General features: G+C 30.7%; 1 non-coding gene across 1 annotated transcript; it reads left to right on the plus strand.

Annotated features, from left to right (window-relative positions):
- The first annotated feature begins 2,036 nt into the window (after positions 1–2,036).
- On the plus strand, positions 2,037–2,108 carry TRNAQ-CUG (transfer RNA glutamine (anticodon CUG)). The gene has a single exon. It is a non-coding gene; the product is annotated as a tRNA-Gln (tRNA).
- The last annotated feature ends 2,894 nt before the right edge of the window (positions 2,109–5,002 follow it).

Raw genomic sequence — 5,002 nt, forward strand, 5'->3', positions numbered from 1 at the left:
TTTTGTGGATGCATCTTCTGATTCTTCATCAGAATTCCTATATAAAAACCTTGGGGCTGCATCTTCTTTGAGAGGGCATTAAACTTTAAACTTTCCTTTCTAAATAAATTTAATTCTGCTTTTAACGCTAAAGAAAAAGGTGGATTATCTCAAATTTTGTTTTTTTCTGTAGGTTTTATCTCAATACATTCTTGGAGACCATGCCCCATCCTTCTACAACCGAAACAGAATGTTGGTAATTTCTCGTACTTAAAAGAGATCCAAGATTTCCTTTGATTATCTATTGAGACAAAAATACCCCTACGAAGGGGTTTCTGCACATCATTTAATTCTAAGACGACAAAACTCACCATTAATTTCAGATCTGAGTACATCTCTAAAAGTAACTCCAATATCATGCAATAAATCTTTTTTATCAAATTCTGGTAAGCATAGCCCTATCTTAATCCAAAACGGGGATGAATTAAGCCTGTTTTGACTTCTTTCCATCAGTTTTGTCAAACGATCAAAGATAATTAAGTTTTTCCGAAATAACCATGGCTAACCTTCCATAATTGTCTCTAAGTCTTCTTCAATTTTAACGCGATCAAAAAGAGATTTTACCTTTCCAATTGAATCTCAAATTTTTTCCTTGTCTTCCATATACTCTTCATATGTGCCCTGAAGCTATCCGGATTATAGGATTTCTTTGTCCATATAGTACAAATTAGAGTTGGCTTATCGTTTGGTTCCACCATCGAACTTTTGACTGATAATTGAATGAGTTCTTCTGCCAAAAGGGAGATCTCATCTCCCTCAAAACCGTTATCGCCATCACTCTCCTTCATCCCAAGCTGCAGCATAAACTATTTTCGCTAGGATACTAAGCAAAGCACTCCTGGCTAGGATTTTTTTTTTGAGTCCATAATATAACTTTATAATTTATTTGTCATAACCATCCCCAAATACTTATATGTGTTTATGTTTGTAATTTGATTTTTATAACTTAAATTATAATATGATTTTATTTAAATTTAGTTATAAATATCCACAAATATTTTAAATAATAATAAAAATTTAAATCAATTGAAATTAAATTTAAACATACTATATAAATTTTTGTTGAATAAGAATTAATTCTTGACCGTTGAATTTTGCCAAAGAAGCTAAGAAAATGGAGATATTGAAATTTGACAAGTGGGTTGTTGCTCTATTTTAAATTGATTTATATTTTTATTTCCACATACGATAAATTATATGAAAATTATTTAAAGTATAAGAATTGTCTCTATTTACACATTTTTGAAATAAAAAATCTAAAATTGTTTTATAAAAAAAACTAGCTACCAATTTTAAAATTTTTATTAGTATCAAGCTATACAAACGAGGTGAAGTAGTAGTTAGGACCCAAACCTTTAGGTGTCAATATAGAGCTTTAATCACTTGTTTCTTTAAGTTATTATCACCAATTTAAATATTAAAATCAAATTCAAGTACCTCTAATATCTATTTATCTATCATTATATTTAAGTGTTCTACTCATAGTAAAAAAGTTATTTTATTGAGTTGGGAAACAGTTGAGGTTAACACCAACTCAATAATAAATTTACCTCTCTTTTTTCAATAAGCAATAGATATTATTTTGAGAGAATTTTGTCTTTTCATATACAATCTAAATAATGAAATTTGAACTCAAAATATTATTATGACTTTTAACCTTTTAAGATTACTATTTCAACTAAAGTCATCTTTTGTTGTTATAACATCTTTCACTCATATTGTAAGTGCGACAATTTAGTATATATGTAATCATACTATTTATAAAGTCATTAACTTAGTTAATGTTACGAATTAATAAAATATGAACAACAAAAAATTAAAAATAACAAATATGATTATAAAAATATTTATATCTTCCAATAATTTTATTTATTAAATAGGTTAAACTGAAAAATCCAACGTCTTTTGATTATGGGGTTAAGTTTCCTTAGAAGCGTGGTAGATTTTCAGATGTTAAATAGTATTAGTATTTTAGTTTTGGCTTTCTGAACAGTAACGGTCCCATGGTCTAGTGGTTAGGACATTGGACTCTGAATCCAGTAACCCGAGTTCAAATCTCGGTGGGACCTTGATTTTGTTATTTTAGTGGCATTAAGTGGATGGAAAAGAAAAAGGAATTTTGGGCTGGGAATAACAAAAGCTTCCAAATGTTTGTGGTTGGTTGTATGAGGAAAACTGAAAAAGATAAATGAGATGATAGACAATGAAATACCTCCATAGCCTTATCTCATTCAAGGAAGTAGAGAATGAGATTTGAATATTATCTAAGCAAGAAATGAGCGATGGTTAACCATTTTTTTTCTGACTAGTACAAAATCTGATTGTAAAGCCCCAAATCCCTGCTCCCAAATGAAGCTTCATAACATTTTCCATCAACCGGATTCAAGATTAATGAAGCCATAAAACAAACCTTATACTACAAAGTTTAGTAGTGCGTAGACATGGGCATTTATACAATAACCACCACAGCGCAATCTAACAAACAACACAACCAAACAAGGGAAGATTCAATAGCATCAATAAGGATGCCCCTCCATAACCTTTGTAACTCTCGCACACACAAAATCATATATATATATATATATTATTTTTCAACTACCCACATTTTGGGTGAATAAAAAAAATTCTATAAAAACCAACATAACATAAATGATTGAACCCACATGCAAAAAGTTTTAAATCTTCCAACTTAACCATTTATAATTAATTTTAACTTTAAATATCTTCTTAAAGTTGTAGTTTAAACTAGTTATACATATAAATGTAGAAAGACATAATTTATCTTATAATAAATTTGATTAGTTTTAAAATCTTTATTTTTAAATTTTTTCAATTGAATTAATGACCATTTAATTAAGTAACACAATTTAATTATAAATTTAGATATTTTTTCAATTGAATTAATGACCATTTAATTAAGTAACACAAATTTAATTATAAACTTAGATATTATAATGATTGATCTAAAATAATTGATAGTTTGAAATCATTTATGTAGGGAATCACATTATTGTTGAGATTTGTATAATATTATTAATAGTACTACAGAAGGTAAGACCATGGAATGCAGATTTAGCCATCCTGGGCACGTCTCGAATCTTAGAGTTCTGGAACTAAACTATTCACTTCACCAGCTGTCATTAAACTAACTGGGTTTTTCAATATGAAGAACTCTCAATGCCAGCAATTTTTTATGTGTTATAATAAGATAGGAAAATGGGCTCAAGCCCGAATACAATATAACCAAACAAACTCACAATTTGATCCATAAATTAGGAAAAGGCTCAAAGCCTCACATAGGGTCTCAACCTGAGGAGCCCAAGTGCTTACACAAAACATAACAGGTGGCGCCTTCCTAGGGTCTCTCTTGTTAACAAATGAAGCTCCTACAAAGCATCAACAACTCAGCCAAATGAGCAAAGAATAATTTTCTTACAAACCCGGGCAGCCCTGGACAGCTCCACTATGGCCTATAAGTACCAAAGTTACAAGATTGATTAAGGTATGATCATTCCATTACTTTACTTATTCTTCGATTTTTAATTTCTTTCAAACTTTAAAATAGATTAATTAAATAACATAGGGTCATTTTGTTTATTTAATCAATTTTAAAAAATTATAAGTAATTATGATGAAATCACTTCACTAAAAATACAAATCCTGACACTTTCAACATACACTAATTAAACTTAAATGATGCTAAAATATACTAAATAAGCAAATAAACAACTATCTAACCAAATTTTGAAATTTTAAAAATAACACAAAATTTAGTAATTTCACTTAAAACTAAGCATCAACCCAATGTGAAAAAAACTAACGAGTATATCTAATAAACACCTATCAAAAGCCTATAAGAACTTCAATAATATGATAGCTCAAAACAGGCAGATGTTTAGAAAGGTGAAATATGTCACAAGAGGTGGTCAAGTATGATAATCATGATAAGCACTAGATTACTCCATTGGCTGATTTTACGAGTAAGAACTTAGTGATATGATTGATTGAGGAACCATAGGTAGGTACAAAAAAAAAATATCGATTTTCATGTAAAAAGATCAATAGCATCCTAACTAAGCTCTGTCAAAAATAGTTATGATTAAAGCTTAAAAGTTGTTTAAAGTTGTGATTTAATTGAGTGACCGAGGGTTGGTATTAAAAGTATTCAATTTCATATCATAAAGCTAAATGAAATTCTAAATTCATAAATAGAGTGCTATAAAAAAGAATTAAGAAAAGAAGTAAAGCACTTGTTTGTAAAGTTTAATCATGTAAAACCTCTTACTTAACTTGGTCATCGGGTCTGAGCTATAAGATGTTATGTTTGTTTTCAGAGAAACTATAATTGATTGTGTTTCAATTCCATCATTAAATTTCCAAATATGAGCATTGCATGCATAAAATACGATAAATAATCATTTTTGGGTAAAATACGAGCTCACGAAAGCTCAATACCACCTTGGGATCAAACAAGGACAAAATTGCAAAGTTTTTAAAACATCTCAGGTGGATGTCACTGTAACACCCCACACCCGAGCCCTATGCCGGGACTGGATACAAGGCGTTACCACACTTAATCACATGCATACAATCATATCGATGTCATTAAGACTCGATCAAACTTAAAACTTTTTCGAACTTTGTTTAAACTCCTTAATATGGGCCTACGAGGCCCCAAACATCCATTGGAAACCATTCGGGACCAACCCAGGTCCTTTAACTAATTTTAGAAAAATAACTCTTGAAACAGGGCACACGCCCGTATGAAAGGGCAACACGCCCGTGTGGTCATTATAACACGGCCGTGCTGATGGCCCGTGTGACACACACGACCTAAACATCTATGGACATGCCCGTGTCCCATGCCCGTGTGAATTAAATTCTAAATTCGAATCTACAGGGGTTTTTACACTGCCTGACACACGCCCTTGTATATGGCCTGTGTCCGCCACACGGCCTTGAC

Source organism: Gossypium arboreum, chromosome 12, assembly GCF_025698485.1.
Source record: "Gossypium arboreum isolate Shixiya-1 chromosome 12, ASM2569848v2, whole genome shotgun sequence".
NCBI lineage: Eukaryota > Viridiplantae > Streptophyta > Magnoliopsida > Malvales > Malvaceae > Gossypium > Gossypium arboreum.